This window comes from Physeter macrocephalus, chromosome 20 (assembly GCF_002837175.3).
Source record: "Physeter macrocephalus isolate SW-GA chromosome 20, ASM283717v5, whole genome shotgun sequence".
NCBI lineage: Eukaryota > Metazoa > Chordata > Mammalia > Artiodactyla > Physeteridae > Physeter > Physeter macrocephalus.
In genome coordinates this window covers 108,660,760-108,679,878 of record NC_041233.1, presented here as the reverse complement: position 1 = coordinate 108,679,878, position 19,119 = coordinate 108,660,760, and the positions used below count along the sequence as shown (strand labels likewise).

Here is a 19,119-nt window from a genome sequence, read left to right as displayed (position 1 = left end):
TGTGCTCCGCGACGGGAGAGGCCACAGCGGTGAGAGGCCCGCGTACCAAAAAAAAAAAAAAAAAAAAAAAAAAATTCCCTGGAGATCCGAGCACACCTCCCAGCGTCCAGCACGCCGGCCTCTCCAGCGATGGGCCAGGTCCCCCCACCCGGTCCTGGGTCAAGCGCAAGATGAAGCAGTTGGCTTGGTTTGGGATCTTCTAGGATAAACACCCACTGAATCTTAAGACACTAGAATCAGCACTGCTGTGAGAGACGAGGGCCCTGGGGACAGCTGAGCAGAGAAAGAGCAAACGTCCCGACCTCCCCCAGGAGGTGAACCTAACAAGGCTGGATCGACCTTTCTCCCGACAAGGGCTTCAGGCAAGGGGGGTCCTCCGGCCACACACAGGTTTGTTTTTTTTTTAAGTTGTTCAGTTGTTTTTTGTTTGTTTTTTTTTTTTTAATTTATTCATTTATTTATTTATTTTTGGCTGTGTTGGGTCTTCGTTTCTGTGCGAGGGCTCTCTCCAGTTGCGGCGAGCGGGGGCCACTCTTCATCGCGGTGCGCGGGCCTTTGTGTTTCTTACTATTCCTTGTCCTGCTAAATAGTAATCCTCACAACCAACACCGTGAGCTCACTAATCAGAACAACACACCCGGTAGCCTCCACAACCCCCAGAGCACGCCTTGTGTCTACTAGGTTCTCAACAAGCACGTGTCTAAAAAATGGATGAGGTGCCTCCTTCTAGCTGATAGTGAATGTTTGCCTACGAAGCCGGCACTGGAAACGCTGCCCCTGGTCAGGCGCCTGTCTTCATGGGCAGAGCCGACGGACTCTCAAAGATGTGAACTTGATCAACCGCCTATGGTGGGATAGGAGATGTTGCCATAACATCATGAGTTGGCCATTCCCAAAGGATATCGAGATGGACATAGTCTAGGTTTCGGGAAAAGATGAGAAGGCTGGAGGCGAACCAAGATGCTCACAGCATGCTAGAGAGGGACACTAGTTCTTTTTCTCATTTTCATTATATTTTCTAAATTTTCTACAAACCATGTAGGATTCTCATAAGAAGAAAAAAAAATTATAAAAGAAAAAAAGATAACCTGCTGAACTAAGTTTTTAATGTTTCGTCAGATCATAATAAATAGGTAGCAATGATCAAGTGTCTTCTACTTACCAGGCACTGTTCTGAGGACTTTAACATATATTATCTCAATTAACCCTCACAAGCACCCAGTGGGGTAAGACCCTATTAGCAGCGCCGTTTCACAGGTGACAGAACTGAAGCACAGGGAGGCAAGTGACCTGCCCAGGATCTCAAAGTCACTTTTAGAGCTTTGGATGAAGGCACATCAATTCTCTCCCAAGAGCACAGAGATAGTAGGCCACTGGGTCCCCTGAGTCTACACTTAGCGGTGTTGTTCCAAGAAGAGCTTCTGTCTAAATCAGAACAACCTCAGGGGATTCTTCCAGCTTGACTTGTGGGTTCCACCCCCAGTGGCGTGCTCGTAAAGGTTTATAAGCTCTTCTCAGGTGGTGGAGCCCTGGTTTATAGACGTTGCCAATTTCCAGTATGTAAATACTCTCGCCAGGCTACCAATGTGAATCACTGAATGTGGAGTTAGGAAGAGACGTGCCGTAACCCACCATTATATAGTATTCTTACCATAGAGATAACATTGATGTAAATAACCTCAAGAGCATAGATAATAATAAGGAATAAAATAATCAGGAAGTGATGTTTTGAGTATTAATACTTTGTTTTTAATATAACTTAATTTTAAGTTTATATCGTATAATTCAATTTTAATGGTAGCTATGTTTAACAACCAACTCCCCAAATTCCTGAAAAATTAACCCTCAGCTCTCTTGAGTCAGCGTGAGACAGCTCCAGCTCATCACCGGGACCAGCCCAGACTTTACAAATCAGGGTCTCTCAAAGGAGCTGGGTGGGAGGATTCTGGAGGTTAACAAGCTCCTGCAGGAATTCACAAACACGCTGAAGATTACCACGGGGGAACCAGACCCGTTGACATTGCTGCCAGCTCAAGTCTGAGCCCCATCAGAATCCTGGACTGACCCCACGCCCACCGCTGAGGCTCAGCCTCAGGGCTGCAGAGAAGGCAGAAGGGCGGCTGGTCTGGTCTGGGTGTTGCCAGCCCTTTCTATTCCATCTACCTCTTGATTTTTGCTGTTTTACTCAAAGTGACTTCTCTCAGATATAGATGTGGTCCCTTATGCCTTTCTGTTCCCTGAAACACCACCAGCTCTATGACTCTGAGGCCTCTAGACATTTAAGACATTGGTGGTTAAAATTTTAAAAAATAATGTTTTAAAATTCAGAACACTTGTCAATTACTTGGATTGATTTGATTTATAATTGCCAGGCAGTGTATTGAATGGCCCTTGAAACTTTCATCAAAGGGTTTTGGGGAGAAAGAAAAAGAAAGGTCCGATCCTTGCCCACTGGAGTAAAAAAAAAAAAAAAAAAAGCCCACTTTGGCGGACATCACAAGACTGTAAGGCAACGTCTATCAACAAGTATAAACTAACATGCTCTGCAATTTTAGCGTGCGTGCCCGGGTCTTCACACCTGCAGCCAGTGGCTTCCTGCGTCAGAAGATCTTGGGGGAGTTCGGCACCAGAACGTTATTCCCACTGGCCTGACACGTTTTGCTCAGGACATTCTAGGGGTGAACAAACTGAGAGCAGGTGGCAGGAGGGGGGGTCAGCCTAGCAGAGCAGCTAGCGGGTGGATCGGGGAGGATTATGTGGACCCTTCCCCGGGGGCTGCCCTCCAGGTCCCAATGCAGAGGGGCTGTGTCCGAATGTCCACACCAGGATGCATCGCCCACACGTAAGCACCGGTGTGTGAGGGGCTGCAGGGGCCCTCAGTCAGTTTCAGGTGATGGCATTTAAAAGGAGAAGTAGGGAAACCTTGGAGGAACAAGTGGATTCCCAGCACCAGGTCTGAAAGCCCTTTTCATCGCTGGGAGTGTGTGGGTGGAGTGTTTCTGAAAGCCTAGTTATCTGATGTTTCTGTCCTCTTAGGGCCCAGCTGAGATTTTATTCCAAGCCTGAAAAGGACTAATGTTTAAAAGATAATGTAAGATCAGAGTTCTGAAGAATGAAGGGGACGCCCTGTCATGCAGTGACCAATGGGACTGATGGACACTTTAATATTAAAGTATAATATTATATACTTTATAATATTTTATAAATATTATATACTTTATAAAGTTTAATATTAATATTAAAGTACAATATTGATAACCGGCGTCTACTGAGCACTTACTGCTTGCCGGACGTTAGGAGAAGGGCTTTATCTGCGTTATCTTTGCTTATCCTTGCAAGAACCCTGTGATTAGGCGCCATTATTACCTCCATTTAATAGATAAGGAATCTGGGGTTTATACAAGCCAACTAGCTTGCCCTACGTAGAGGAAGATTTCAGCCCAAATCAAAACACTGAAGTCCAGGTCGTAATCCCTTTATGCTGTGAAAAGCGACCTTTGGCCGTCGTCACGATCGACTCTCCGTTTTGTCCAGAAGTGTTACCTCTCACCCTCAGCATCCACTTAGCACCGTGCCGCCCCCTTGGACCAGAGCCGGGTCCATCCGACAGCAGGGGAGCTGAACCACGGAAGCTGGGGCTGGCTTCGTGGCTGTAAAGTTAGAAACTATATCAGCAAAGGCTGGAGGAATGTGGGAACTGTCCTAGCCAGGGACTCTGTCCCCACCCACTTTGCAAATAGAAATGAAAAGCCCTCTGTCTCAGGATTAACTAGGTGCTTTCTTTGTAAGTCCTTCTGCAGTATTTACCTAGGCTTGCAACGCTCCTGGCTAAGTTGATTTCCATTTAACAGATGGGAAAAGCATTGCAAATCAGTGACAGCTTTGGCACCTCCTCTTGGGGAGGTGAGTGTCCAGAGAGTCCTGGAGTCCGGGGTCAGCCCACACCTCAGACACCACAGCAGCTTCATTTTATAGGAAGCTGAGGCCTGAAGAAACAACACACCTGGTTAGGACCAGTGTCAAGACGAAGACCTGGCCTCCAGACTCGTACCCCGGGGATCTTTCTGAAACCCTCCCACACTGCCAGGCTCTGGCGGGAATCCACAGCCCTCACTGGGGCCCTGGCCATCAGGGTATTTGCCCTTTCTCCGGGAGAGAGACCAAATTCCATGCAAACAATAACCGTGCACCTGCCACGCACTGGAAAGTACTAGGAGCCGGGGGAGGGCCAGAAGCCAGGAGGGTGGCATGCCTCCAGGTCGGGGGGACCGGGCAAAGGCAGGGCCATGCGTGGCGCCCAGCCTGGGGCCACAGTAGCCCCTCTTCCCAGATCCCGGCCGGAGGGAGGATGAGGTGGGCAGCGTAGTGGCAGGAAGTGACACTGGACGGATAGGCTGGGGTCGCAATCATTCAGCTATTCCACGAATGTTTATTGAGCAGCTACTACGCGTGAGGCCCTGGGCCAGGCCTTGGGGTTAAGAAGGCGAAGAAGAAACGCACAGGCCTCGTCGGCCATCTGTCAGGTATGGAGACAGACAATACAAGAGTGAAAGGGAGAAACCAAATGATGGAGAAGCTGGTGAGATTCACGACGCGTGGTCTCCGTCTCTCTGAGAAAGTAACACGCACGCCGAGAACTAACCAGTGAGGAAGTGGGCCGAGCGAAGGCCTGGGTGAACCGCTGCGGGCCGAGGGAACACGCTTGCGCGGTGGAGGAGCCAAGCAAAGGGCACGCTGGCAGGAGACCTGCGGGCGAGGGGAGGCGGGGCCGGGGCGGGGCCACGCGCAGGCCCGAGGGCGGAAGGACAGGGTGCGGCCACCGGCTCGGCCTGGGGAGGGACGGGCGGGGATGCAGGCGTTCAGGGGCATCCCCTGGAGGGGGCGCGGGCAGGACCTGCTGATGACTGGCAGGTGGCGGGGGCTGAGGAGTCGGCGGTGCCGCCGCGGATCGCGCTTTGAGCCTCTGCGTGGCTGGTGGCAACGTGTCCTGAAATGGGACAGGCCCAAGGAGACGGCGCGGGAGGCAAGGACCGAGTCCTTTGGGGTCTTTTCATATCCGAGACCCTATTAATCATCCGCAGAGCGGTGCCGAGCAGGTGGCTGGATACGCGCGCCCGGCGCTCGGAGATCGAGCTGGAGGCCTCTGTGGGGAGTCACGGGCCCTCGGAAGCGATGGAAAGGTCTGGGCCCGACGACCCACCTGAGCAGCCGCTGTGCCCCAGGGCCTTCAGAGCCGGCCTGCAGCGCTGGACGGCGGCCACCCCAACCCGGAGCCACGCAGGCGCTACCCAGCCCGCAGGGGCCGAGTCTGGGGAGGAGGGAGGGTCCCCGGGTGGGGAGTGCACCTTGGGCCTCCCCGTCACAGCGCACCTGCCGCTGCCAGGTACCCGGCTCCCCGACACAAGGCTCTTTGTTCTCGCAACAGCTTGTTTCATTCAGGTTTCCCCAGAGCAGCGTGCTAAGGGGTCTGAAGGAGAGTTCTCTCGTAAATCCCCTTGCAAAGGAAATCCTTGTGTCCCAGTGATATGTTTGGTCTCGACCTCTCTTTCATAAACTCTTTGTTATCTGTTAACGCACCTGTTCCTGCTCAGAAGCTGTAGCAGCGCACTTCCCTGGCTCCAAGGGGGGAGGCGGTAGCAACCCCTGTGGTGGGCAGTTCCCAAAGACGATGCTATTTCAATGAGGCAAGATGAAGGGCTTTTGAAAATCCCCGCCGAATACTCATAAAATGGTCTTATTTCAGAATTATTGCATGAGTTTCCTTCCCCATCCAAGAGAATGAGATTTCTCCATAAATCAAAGATTTATTTAAAGAAAATGCAAGAGCTTGGGCTCCGGAATCAGAAAGACCTGGACTCAAACCCTTAACTCCGCTACTTACGTTTCCGTAATGGAGACAACTCATTTCACTTCTCTGAGCCTCAGTCTCCTGATCTGTAAAATGGTGATAATGGTAACAGTTCACCAACCTTCACAAGGTGACTGAGACAACTGGGGATAATTATGGAAATTGAAAAGCACAGAGGAGGCTCCCAATAAATGGGAGTTACTATCTTTATGTTGTCTTTTGTCTTTCAAACCCATGTTCAGAGGACGATGGGGAGCTGCGTGTCTTCTGCAGCCGGGTTGATATTGTACAGTGGCCAGGACGGGAGCCCTTTTCCGAAGGCCTTCTACACCTGGAGTCTTCTAAAACTGGGGTTTGGGCCATCTGAAAAGGCTCGGCAGGCGGGTCTGGCCCGGCCATCCTGCCGGTGAAACCCGTTCTCTCTCCTCAGACGCGCGTGAATGGCCCTCTCGTCGGGTTGCTCCTCTCACGCTGCACCGTCCGCGGCAGTTTTGTGTGACTGTCTCCTTTGCCTTCAGATTAGGAGGATCAGATGCCCCGGTCGTCCACTGTGGTTCCTGGGGCCACCAGCCCAGCGGCTCCACCTGTGGCCAAGCCTGGGAAGCTGAATCCGGTCAGTGTTTCTTGCCGAGTTTCCGCAGGATCCTGCTTTGGGAGAAGGGCTGTTGATATTATCAGCACAAGATTTCCATCAGCCTTAGCTGGAAGGGAGATTTTATTTCCAAGAGGAGAAGGATTGACTAAAGGCACTGTAAATGTGAACCACTTTGCATCTGCCCTGACGTTTTTCATCATCCGTCCATCCGTCCACTCACCCATCCACCCATCCATCCATCCATCAACTCGTTCCCTCCTGCACCAGGCATCTCCCTCCATGTTGCATTCCTATAATAAGCTAAGTTAGTAAAAATGTAATTTTTTCCCAGTTGGAAGAGCCCCTTTCTTGGAGTTCATTGACTCCAAGCATTAGAAGGCCTGGCCCAGCTTCTTTACCTCCTCCCGCCCTGCCCCCTCCAGCCACTCTAGATTCGGACGTACTTGTTCATTTCATTGTCCTCCTGTCTTCACTAGAGTGAGAGCTTCCTGCAGGCCCGAGTCCATCTGTCTTTTCACCTCTGTATCCCCAGAGCCTGTCAGAGGCAAGTCTCTGCGTATATTAGGTGCTCCGTCAATGTTTGTTGAATGAATGAACGAGTCACGCCACCCTAAGAATTTTAGACTTTAGAAAGGGATTTGGGGGTGGGGGTCGGAGTGGCCTGATGAGATTTACCTGCGGATTTCAAATAGAGTGTGAAAAAAAATCCGTGGTGTTACCGATCCTGCGCCATCTATTCTGGCCCAGAGGAGGAGCCAGGACGGATGCAGAGTGACTCTGGTGCTTTCGAAGGTTATGTGATGCACTTGCCACTCCGATCATCCATTCATTCAGCCGATGTTTACTGAGAACTGATCAGATGAAAGGCATTGCGGTAGGATCTCTGACTCCCGCAGAGATGGGTAGATACGGTCCCGTTGAGTTTAGAGCATGGCCCACACGCAACATTTCACATTCAAGAACTTACTTGTAAAAAAAAAAAAAAAGAACTTACTTGTTAATTGATTGAATACATACATAACCGGTGCTATGAATGCGCTCTGGGCAGTTGGATGTGGTTCCTCCTTAAAAGACAGTATACAATCTTACAGGGAAGACAAGACATCCACTTAATAACTAACATAGGTAAAGATGGGGCGGGCCATAGGCCAGAGACAGATTAAAGGAGATGCATCGAGGGCGGAGAGGGGAGCCAGCTAAGGAAAAGGAAGAAATAAGCTGATGTGGGGCAGGTGTCGAGGAGAAAGTGGCATTTGACATTGTATATTAATGCATATATGTGGAATCTAGAAAAATGGTACAGATGAACCGGTTTGCAGGGTAGAAATAAAGACACAGATGTAGAGAACAAACGTATGGACACCAAGGGTAGAAAGCGGGGGGAGGGTGGGGGCGGGGGGTGGATAGATTGGAAGACTGGGATTGACATGTAGACACTGATGTGTATAAAATTGATGACTAATAAGGACGTGCTGTATAAAAAAAATAAATATTTTTAAAAAGAAAAAAAATAAAAAGAAAGTGGCATTTGAGTTTAGCCCAGGAAGTTGGGTAGGATTTGAATAAAATTCACTTTAAATGGTTTATTCCTTGCCAGTAGAGCCTGATCCCAGGTCGGAGTTCTTTATCTTTCTCCTTGATGCTTCTTTATTAAAGATCCAGCTCAAAACATCAGACATTGTGGATAAACCTTCCTCATCTGAATTTTATCCCACGTGCCCTCAGCGTTCGATTGGACTGCTAAAGCAGTCATGACTCCTTCATAACTTGAAAGTTATTTTTATAAAGGTGAAGCTTTCAAACAGTTCCATGATCCTTATTGTAAGGAAAAGACAAAGATATTTTACTTCACTTGTGACATTCATGCAACTCTTACCTGAATCTTTAGCACCAATGGAGAAAATCATGGTCTTGGGGAAAAAAAATACCAAACACCATGCTTCTTGACAAATTTAAAACCTGTCATGGAAAAACAAAACTGCTTTAGGAAATAAAAGTAGAAGCAGATCTTTAACAACCAAGGACTTAATTTATTGTCAAAGAGATACTAGAAAATATGAGATAGAGTGTTAATATGTCATCAAGCAAAAGAAGCAGAGAAGACTGGACTTTGAATTATAAGGATATGTACTATAGCAAATGTTTCTTAAACTTGAGGAATTTACAGGGAAATAATTTTTCAGACCTCTTAGAATTTGCTCATGAATCCCGGTTTGAGAAAATAATGACTTAAATCAAAGTCTTTTTATGAAAACACCAAATGTAAATTGCCACCATAAGTTTATAATCGCTAACTTTAAAAAATTTTCACTAAGGCAAAAATACAAAATTAAAATCTTGCAGATGTTTAGGCATCTGTGATTCCCAGTTTGAGGAACTTTGTATTTTAGAAAATTACAGTTAAAGTAAACAGGATATCTAGGTGCCTGAGAAAGAGTAGTTGCTGTTGTCTTTACATGATATGCTGAAACAAAAATTAAATTTTAATTATAAGTGGCTACAACCTATGATAGAAAATAGTAGACTCCAGGGATTCTATTTTTACTTATTAATTTATAATTTATATCCTACCTAACCTACTTCTCTAAAGAATCTGATGTTGGCAAAGACAATTATAAACTCTGCACAGCAACACAGTTGCAAGAATTTTTCGTTTTCCTGATCTCTCGCTTTTCCACCCGAGCACGTGCAACTTTAAAATTTTGAAGATCACATGAAAAGCTTGGTTTATGCAGCCATCTTTAATAGCAAATTCATACAAAGTAAACTCCTTGCTTCAGCAAAGACTGATGTGCATCCTGTCTAAATTATTAGATAAAAAGTTACCGTTAACATATTTATCATCATTGCAACGAGAAAATGGTCATGGTTGGGAAATAATATTCGCTTTCACCAGTGCATTCTGTGTGCTGGGACCTGCTTTGTTGTCTGATTTCCCTGCTGGTTGGATGTTTGGGAAAGTCCTTGAAGGCAATGGCCGTATGCTATCCCTCTCTGGAAGTTTTTTTCTACTCCTGGCGCATTGGGCCCTTCAGAGACTGTCTTGCTGTGGCCGCTCAAAACAAGGCTTCGACCACTCAGCCTCTTCTTGTCCAGTGATGCCCACGTCCTCTCTTCTCCGCCAGTCCACCCTCGGTATTGTCCTTGTTCTTAGGCCTAGCTTTCAGCACAATTCTCAGCCCTAATTTTTTTTTTTTTTTTTTTTTTTGGTTTTTGTTTTCCTTGCAGTTGCCTCAGATGAGAATTTCTGTACCCACCCCCAATGCAAGGAACCCCAGCCCTGGTCCCCCAGCGTGTCCAGAACTTTGCAGTGGCTCATTTATGTCTGTCAAGTAAACAGAATGAAGCGTTGCTAAGGACTCGAGGACCTAAAATGGGTCGTGGAACATGTGTGACATTTTGTGAGGTCTTTGTAGAGCAACATAAAAGAAAAGGAAATCTGCTTCCTCACAACAAAGTTTTGATTGATAGTTTCTGTTTCTTTTTTAGTTTCTGGCCTCTTTCCATAACGGGATTCTGAGGTCACTGGAGCAAAGACTGCAGTCCAAGATGTGTTTGGAAGAAATGATTCTAATTTTACTAAGGCTGAGAGGTAACTAGAGAACGAGCTGCCTACGAGACCCCAGAGCGCTCCCCTTGCTGCCACAGTTCTGGGTCAGAGTTCCCCTCCTCTCCAGGTTCTGAGATAAAGAGAACTCAAGGGCTCACTCGCCTTGGATGCCCTCACAATTTCTGGTCCAGCCCTGGATTGCTGCAAACCATAGGCCCCGGTGGCCACGGTAAGTACCAGGGTTAATTACTTCATCCTTTCACCATCACATATGTTCATTCATCCGTTCCACAAATTGAGCCCTGCACCAGGCACTCAAACACATTTCCAGCTGCCACGGTCCAGCGTGATGAGCGTGTGAAGGAGAAAAGGGCAGGATGCTACGGGAGCTCCGAATGGCAGCTCCTGACCCAGAACTGGGAAGAGATGACATTGAAATGATGACCTATCATTTCAACGTGGAGGAAGCACAGAGCAGCGATGGAGGAAGGCCTCTGGGCAGAGGAAACGGCAGGTCTGGGGGCTGGGAGGCCAGAAGCCCCACGGTGTCCCGATGGCCCTCCAGTCGGGATCATCCAGTCAAGACCCTGCCCCAGAATGAAGCAGCCTCCCACCTAGGGCCACCCAACTAAGTTCATCTGGGTTCAGTCGTACCTCCATCTGCAGGGACCTCCGGGCTCAGTCACCTGGAATGGCTCCAGTTTGGGTGGAAGGCTGTTGTTTGCTGGAGATGTTGGATGCATGGGGGCCTAAACCTCCACACACATACAGGGTGGAATTTTCTCTTTTTGCAAGTGAGGAGGGGCAGAGATAGAGCCACGCTCTCAGTCCCTGCGTGGTTTCCCAGAGCACCCCTCCGAGGCCGACAGAACTCCATTGAATCCGTACTTTCATACAGACCAACTTGTCACACGAACCCCAGCCATCTTCCGTAAAGGTGGGTAAGGGAGATTTTGCTGATCCAGACTAATACAAAGAATTCTTGAAGTCTTCCCTCGGGGACAAAATATGCCTCACATGTGTGGTACAAGCCTCCTTAGAAGTCGCTTACGTTAAAGGGAAGTGACTACCGGGCGCTGGCAGGGCTGCCACCCTGGTGACCTATTTACTCCTCCCTGGGCGCAGCTGGCTGCATTTTTTTGTGCTGGGAACCCTACACAGACCTGTGGCCACCTGGCTCGTTCCCAAGCTGATGGATTTCAAACCCCCAGCAATGACAGAAATATCACTTAAAACAATCTCCCATCTATTAAGCTAGCACAATTTTTCTTTTTAAAGAATAAAGCACAATGCTGGCAGGACTTTAAGGAAATAAGCACATTCATACCCTGCTGGTGGCCCTTTATAGTGGTTCCTCTCTTTCTTGAGAAAAATTGGACAATGTGTAACAAGAGCTAAGAACGGTTTGACCCAGTAATTCCACTTTTGGGAATATGCTACAAGAAAATAACTCCAAAAACATATACAACCTAATATGTACAAATATATACACAGCAGCTGCTGTTCAACACAGTATAAAACTGGAAACGGGCCAGACACACAATAGGGGAAACTGCTAAGCAAATTATGCATTGACATGAAATACCCTATGGCCATTAACAACGACAAGTGCCCTGGACCATGCCAGCGTGTTCAGATCTGGATATTTAAGCCATGATAGAATGTAAAGCAGTATGCCCCTGCCAAGGGTGACGATATTTTTTAAAGTATATAAGTATTCTACAGGGCTTCCCTGGTGGCGCAGTGGTTAAGAATCCGCCTGCCGATGCAGGGGACACGGGTTCGAGCCCTGGTCTGGGAAGGTCCCACATGCCGCAGAGCAACTAAGCCCGTGTGCCACAACTACTGAGCCTGCGCTCTAGAGCCGCGAGCCACAAATACTGAGCCCGCGCGCCACAACTACTGAGCCCGCGCGCCACAACTACTCACGTCCGTGCACCTAGAGCCCATGCTCCGCAACAAGAGAAGCCACTGCAATGAGAAGCCCGTGCACCGCAACGAAGAGTAGCCCCCCCGCTCGCCGCAACTAGAGAAAGCCCGCGCGCAGCAACGAAGACCCAACACAGCCAAAAATAAATAAATAAATAAAATAAATTTTAAAAAAAAAATGTACCCTACAGATATTACAAAATAACCTAAAAGGCAGGAAGTTTCGTTTAAATGTTCCTTGGGTCCTTTCCTTGTAGAGTTGCTCAAGTTCATCATTTACAAAGCATGTTTTGACGATCAGATGTACACGGAGCTCTTGAAAAGGAACACCAGCCCAGCATGGGATCGAGGGAGCCCTGCGGCCCCGGCCAGGGACCGCAGTGTCAGGACCTCCGGCTGCTGTTTTTGATGCCGCTTCATCTCTCACTTGAACCTCGTGCTTGCACACCTGCCTCGGACAGAAGACACGCGTCTCTTTTCTCCAAGCGCCGCGGGCCTGCCCCGTGCAAGGGAAGCCTCTTGTCCCATTCCTGCTTCAGGTGGTAGCCGGCGGGAATCGACAAGGAGCCTGGAGGGGTGGAATTTCTCAGTTTGACTGAGAAGCCAAGACGTCCTCCTCTCCTCTGGGACGGCTGGTCTGGCCGGGCCTGCACGTAAAGGAGTTACACACAAGGAAGCAAATGAGCGGCGAGACCTAGTATTTAGGATCTTTAGGGTCTAGTAACTAAGAAGCTTCCCGGCACCAATCCTGGTGCACACTGGGGCTTTCAGGAAACAGCCGAAATCAATTCTCTCTTCTTCACTGTATTACTATTCAATTCTAATCCAAAGACTGTTGTTTAGGTAACAGCCTCATTAACATAGAATTCATACACCATGCGATTCACCCATTTAGAGTGCACCATTCAGTGGTTTCTAATATAGTCACAGTTGTGCAATCAGCACCATGATCAACTTTAAAACACCTTCATCACCCCAAAAAGGAACCTCATACCCTTTAGCCAGCACCTGCTAATCGGCCCGCACCATCCATGCAGAATACGAGAAGATGGTCACCACAGAACCAAAGCGTACAGCAGGCAGGGGCCGGGGGTGATGACGGCCCACCCGGGGTGCGTTCCTTCCTAACAGATCTCTCCCCGCCCCCCAGCTCTGTTCAGCTAGCCAGCGCTCCCCGAAGGCAGCTGTGTCCCCCAGGGATTGAGGCGAAGCCGACCAACCTCACCCCGGTCGGGGTGGACCAGTCTGGACCCAGCGTAATCCTACTCCTCCTGCTGATTGGTTCCAGAACGGACGTGGGACCCAATGCCGCCCAACAGGAAGTGAAAAGGCAACGAGGAGCTTCTGGGAAGTGTTTCCTCTGGACTAAAAGAGACACACAGGAAGACACGGTCCCTCTTCTTCATCTGGGCGTGATTCGTGGAACCGCCCCTACCGTTTGCTTCCAGCCTGAGGAGGAAGTCAACGTTGAGGATGGCGGATGGAGAGATGGAAAGACCCCCGGGGTCCCCGGAGAAACTGTAACACACTGAGCCAGTGACCCCAGGGCTGCCCCACCTCCCGACTTCCTGTTAAGAGAAAACAAATTTGCTCCTTGTTTAAGCCAGTGTGAGTCAGGGTTTTAGTTACTGGCACTTTAACACATCCTAGCTGACATTAATGGGAAGGCCTGGTCTTAGAATTTATAACAAGGGAAAATGCTTTGTCTACTCAGTAATAGTGATTGTATAGATATATAAAACATGTATGGGGGGTGGGGAGAGAGGTTTTGTTTCCAGTCAAGAAATTTCTTAATAATTTTTACATTTTACCTTTTACTGGATAGGATTAAAATTTCAAACCATCTGGCTTAACCCCTGAGGCCTATGGACGTAAACAGAAAACAGATGAGAACACCAAGGGGATAAGCCATCATCACTCGAACTTTGGCAGAGATGCAAAAGGCAGGCAGAGGGGAAGGAAAGCTTCATAGCGGAACAAAGGGAAGGCTTCCAGTGTGCCCTGATTGGAGACTACTGGCCCCAGGAAACTGCAGGCAGGTAACTAGAAGGTGGGCATCCTTCTTCGTCGGTGAGGGGTGCATATTTGGCTTTCTCTGGTTGGTCCTAAGTCGGAAGCAGAGACAAAAATTGTAGAAGCTGGCAGGCATTAATCGAGTCCTGGGCGTTTGGGGCTGATTGCTACAGGGTCATTGTTTGGCCTCCCAGACCAGTTGCTAGAGATAACAGTCTGACTTACAGATAGCAGGCGGGCTTCCTGGGCTGGTTAGTGCAGACTGTGCGTCAGAGTTCTATTTTTATGTGTGGTCTAGCCACTGTCCATTTGTATATTCGTGTGCAGGCCTGACATAGAAAATTATCATATTCGTATGATACTCTGGGATAATCAGAGGGGTGGCTCAGGTGAGAGGCTCCAGGTCCCACCTGTCAGCTCTAGGGCTGCGTGGGGCGGGGAATTGAATCTTGGCGTGTCTAACCCAGGTGCAGCACCCAGGGCGTGCTGCATACAGGACACATCTGCATAGCCTCTCTAAGCCGCAGCTTACAGTAACGTGGAGATAATAATTCTCCCTTGCAGGGTTGTTGCAGGGGATGAGAGGAAACAATACATGTACAGCAACTGCTGCAAACGAGGCATTAAATGATGGTGTTCAACTGTACATGGGGCGTGTGGCTCTACCGCCTGCAGTTTAATCCATGCTGCAGTTGACCCTCAGCGTGGAAAGGATTATCCTGGAGATGATCAGCAGCTCATATGCTGTGAATCTACTGGATTCATCAGTACTTCACGGCTATGAGCCCAAGAATTTGCAAACTGGGACTGTGTGCTTTGTTCAGCTTGCCCAGTATTTCTTTAAAATTGAGACATTTAATATTGCAGAGAATCCGCACTAAAAAAAGAAAGAAAGAAGAGAGTTCTGGCTTCTGTTGAAGATTCAGAAGTTTTTACAGCAGCAGCGGGCCATCCTGCCCCATGGCTGCCATCGGCTGCTGCTTGGGCTCCGTGGGGACAGCTTCTCACTGCTTCCACCGTCGCCCAGTGACTGATTCCAGACCCTTCCGCTGCATCTACTGTGTTCTTTATTTCAACTAGAAAAGCTTTCATACTTAATTTTTCTTAGGTCTTTTAAATTAATGACTTCTTATTCCTGTTTTACAATGCCAATAGCTTCCTTTTCTATTAAAATAAATATAGGGGACTTCCCTGGCGGTCCAGTGGTTAGAACTCTACGCTCTCACTGTCAACGGCCCGGGTTTGATCCCCGGTTGGGGAACTAAAATCTCATAAGCCACGCGGCGTGGCCCAGAAAATATAAATAACTAAAAATTATGACTATGTTTAAGTCTTAGCCCATCTGTCCCAATAGCTCTGCTTTGGATGGTATCCACTGTCCCACTTTTTAGTCTTTCTTTTCGGATTTTTGCTCCTGGAGCCCCTGAGATCAGGTTCCTGGGGTGTCGGCCACTCTGGATGTAATGCCCTTTGGGGTTAAGGGCTGTGTCCCAATCTGGGCGCCTCTTGGGAGGCTAAGGAGTGGAGAGGGGTGACCCCCCGGGGGGAGTCACAGGCACCACGGAACCCTTAGGTGAGCACTTCTGTGGGCTGCCATGCCGCCGTGCAGCTCCTCTTCTCTCATCTAGTCTTAAATAAGCAACGTGGGGAGAAAAGGGTCTCCACTTGGAGAGCGAGGAGGGTGGAGGAGTGGATGCCCGAGGGCAGCTAGTGGAGCCCTGACGGTTTCCGTTCACTCCCGTCCTTCCCATCCTGACTTTTGTTCTTCCTGATACTGGTGCCCCAGACACGCACCAATGGCCTGACTTTTTGCTGCTGATCTCTGAGGCAAATGGCCAGGTGACGATTATTCCAAAAGCTCTTGGGCAACAGGAAACAGCAGGGCTTGTTATCTTTATTAGTTCCTCAAGTCCACGCTTCTCTCTCTCCAGGGCTGACTAGGAGGTGGGGGACCTATAGCCCAGGGCAGCCCACCCTCTTGACAGGAAGCCTTCGCCAATTCTCTTGGTGTAGAAAACCACCTCTTGGCACCAGAGGCAGATTTCCATGATGCTAATGGAATTAAGCTTTGGGACCCCTGGCCTGCATAAACTCATTCTAAACTCCGGGAGGGGGCCTAGTAATTTGTTCGCAGGATCATATTTTTTGGTAAAATTTGCAAGAATAAATATATTCTCACTGCAATTGGTTTCTTTCCTGTCACTGTCACTCTGATTTTCCCTTCATCTCTCTTCCTCTCACTTTTCCTCCCAACCAACCCCCATGTTGGTCAGCTTTAGAGCATCTCCTTTTGGGGGGATTTGACTAAAGAGAAATTGAGTTGAGGACACATTTTTTTTTTATTGAAGTATAATTGATTTACAATGTTGTGTTAGTTTCTGGTGTACAGCAAAGTGAGTCAGATATATATATATATATATATTCTTTTTCATATTCTTTTCCATTACATATAACATAATGAATATAGGTCCCTGTGCTATATAGTAAGACCTTGTTGTTTATCTATTTTATATATAGTAGTGTCTACCTATTAATCCCAAACTCCTAATTTATCCTTCCCCCAACCCATTTCTCCTTTGGTAACCATAAGTTTATTTTCTATGTCTGTGAGTCTGTTTCTGTTTGGTAAATAAATTCATTTGTATCATATTCTAGATTTCACAAACAAGTGCTATCACATGGTATTTGTCTTTCTCTGTCTGACTTATTTCACTTAGTATGATCATCTCTAGGTCCATCTGCATTGCTGCAAATGGCATTATTTCATTCTCTTTATGGCTGAGTAGTATTCCATTGTATATATGTACCACATTTGCTTTATCCATTCATCTGTCAATGGACATTTAGGTTGCTTCCATGTCTTGGCTACGGCAAATGGTGCTGCTATGAACATTCGGGTGCATGTATCTTTTTCAATTAGAGTTTTCTCCGCGTACTGTATATGCCCAGGAGTGGGATTGCTGGATCATATGGTAACTCTCTTTTTAGTGTTTTAAGGACGTTCTATACTGTTCTCCATAGTGGCTGCACCAATTTACATGCCCACCAACAGTGTAGGAGGGTTCCCTTTTCGAGTTGAAGACACATTTAATCAAGGTTCGTGGAAATGTTTACATGGCTCTCAGTTATTTCCAGGTACTAGGTTACTTGATAGCCATCCCAGTGCACAAGGCTCCTAGAAACCCTTCCCCACACCTGTGCTGACTCGTCCAGCGCCATGGCCTGGAGCTGCAGGCCCAGAGCTCCAATGACAGCATGAATGTGACCTACGGGGCCTGGCACCAGAAATCTGCAAGCAGCGTGAGCAGAAACAAGGTTTGAAATGTGCAGAGCCAAAAACTGGTCTGTGGAAAATCCTTTCAATCTCCAGATACACAAAACTGTAAGCAGAGGATTCAGTTCTCAATAACATCTTATCAAAATAAAAGGTTTCTCCTGTTTTGAAGTACAGTTTATAACGCATAGTACACTACTGTAAATGCACCATATTTCTTTTGGGGAGGAAACTGCATGAAATAGAACTTATCAAAATTGCTGTGTTTGAGGGCACAAATCTCCAGGAGTGCTTCAAACAGAAAAATATATCTGTTCATGAAGTTGCACGTATTAGGTATCCAAAGTATGGTATCAAGTGTTGGTGTATCTGACACATCTTTTGTCTGGATGAAGTCTGGTAGCTGCAGACAGAACAGCACACAAAATTGTACGAGCGCAATGAGATCACCTGAAAAGTCAAGCATTTCCAGTTACAAAACAGCACATAGTCATCAGTGAGTCAGTGTATTTTGTCTAAGAGCTATTTGACATCACATCTGTGCAGATCAACACAACAAAGAACCATTAAAAATGCACTTGCGTTGCTCATAAGCGTACTTCCTATACACTTCTTTTCTGAAAGCAGACCTTCCAGATCGTATCTGCTTCCCCTGCAAAAGTTGGGTCTGCCCCCAATAGGTATCCAAGTCTTGAGCGGAAGAGAAAAAAACAAAAGATAGTGGGAGAAGCACATTTCAATTTAAAACCAAACCAAACAAAAAGGTATAGTTGTTTGTAGGTGTAAAGAGTATTCCTACCCATTTTAAATGAAAGTAAAGTGTATCTATGTTGATTTTTCTTACAACTGGCCACTTCACTCCTTCATGTTACCTGCCTGGCCCCTGTGAGTACTAAGCGTGTTACCTCATTGACAAAAATTTGTGTAGGCTTAAACAAATAGATTCACAGATGTAGAAAACTTATGGTTACCGAAAGGGGAAAGAGATGGGGGGGAGGGATAAATTAGAGTGTGGGATCAGCAGATACAAACTACTGTACATAAAATAGATAAACAACAAGGATTTACTATATAGCACAGGGAAGTATACTCAATATCTTATAATAACCTATAATGGAAACTAATCTGAAAAAATATATATATATATAATTGAATCACTTTGCTGTACACCTGAAACTAACACAATATTGTAAATCAACTATACCTCAATTAAAAAAAACAAAAGAACAAATAGATTCTTCACCCTGAATTGCTGTACACCTGAAACTAACACAATATTGTAAATCAACTATATTTCAATTTTTTAAAAATTGTGTAGGCTTGACTCAGAGGCAAATGACAGCCAAGGACAGTTAAGTAGGAGGCATGTGAGCCTCCAGCCGCTGCTGATTTGTGCAGATTCCTGTTCACGAGGGAGACAAGGGCTGAGTAACTCGCTGATGAGGGCAGAAGCCCTCTTATCAGACAAGGTCAGCATGGGGAGTGAGTCATCTAGTGGAAACACAGTCTCTTAAAGTGGCGAATCAGGAACAATGACGTGTGTTCACCTCCATCATATCGCTTTACTTTCGAAGACAGAAATATGCGTTCTGTCTATGGACACTCATCTTGTGACGTCAGGCCAGGCCGTTCTCTGAGAACGGGTCAACGGACTGGGGAATCTCTGACTTTTGTGCAGAAACCACACTTGAACGCAGCCTCCACTGATTCTACTCTCGGTTTCTTTAAAATGGAGTAAAAACTTGCGGCTCTTGAGCGTTTCGGGTGTAGGTGTCAAGATTCTTCTGATTTGCCCCTAATCTGTTAAAATTGTCTCACCAACACCTAGTATAAGAGCCGTTTTGAGTTACTTACCTTGATCCGTTTTTCCAAAGTCTTCAAACTAGTTTTCATATAAACTAACTTCATTC

At 47.2% G+C, this 19,119-nt stretch overlaps 1 long non-coding RNA gene across 5 annotated transcripts; it reads left to right on the top strand.

Annotated features, from left to right (window-relative positions):
- Positions 1–4,850: 4,850 nt before the first annotated feature.
- LOC114484493 (uncharacterized) lies at positions 4,851–16,255 on the top strand. 5 transcript variants are annotated; one of them, XR_008616199.1, is made up of 5 exons: positions 4,851–6,461; positions 9,672–10,222; positions 10,789–10,930; positions 13,748–13,972; positions 14,803–16,255. It is a non-coding gene; the product is annotated as an uncharacterized lncRNA (long non-coding RNA). The 5 variants fall into 5 exon arrangements; XR_008616198.1 differs by having other exon boundaries at positions 9,672–10,507; positions 10,793–10,930; XR_003677469.2 differs by having other exon boundaries at positions 9,933–10,930.
- The last annotated feature ends 2,864 nt before the right edge of the window (positions 16,256–19,119 follow it).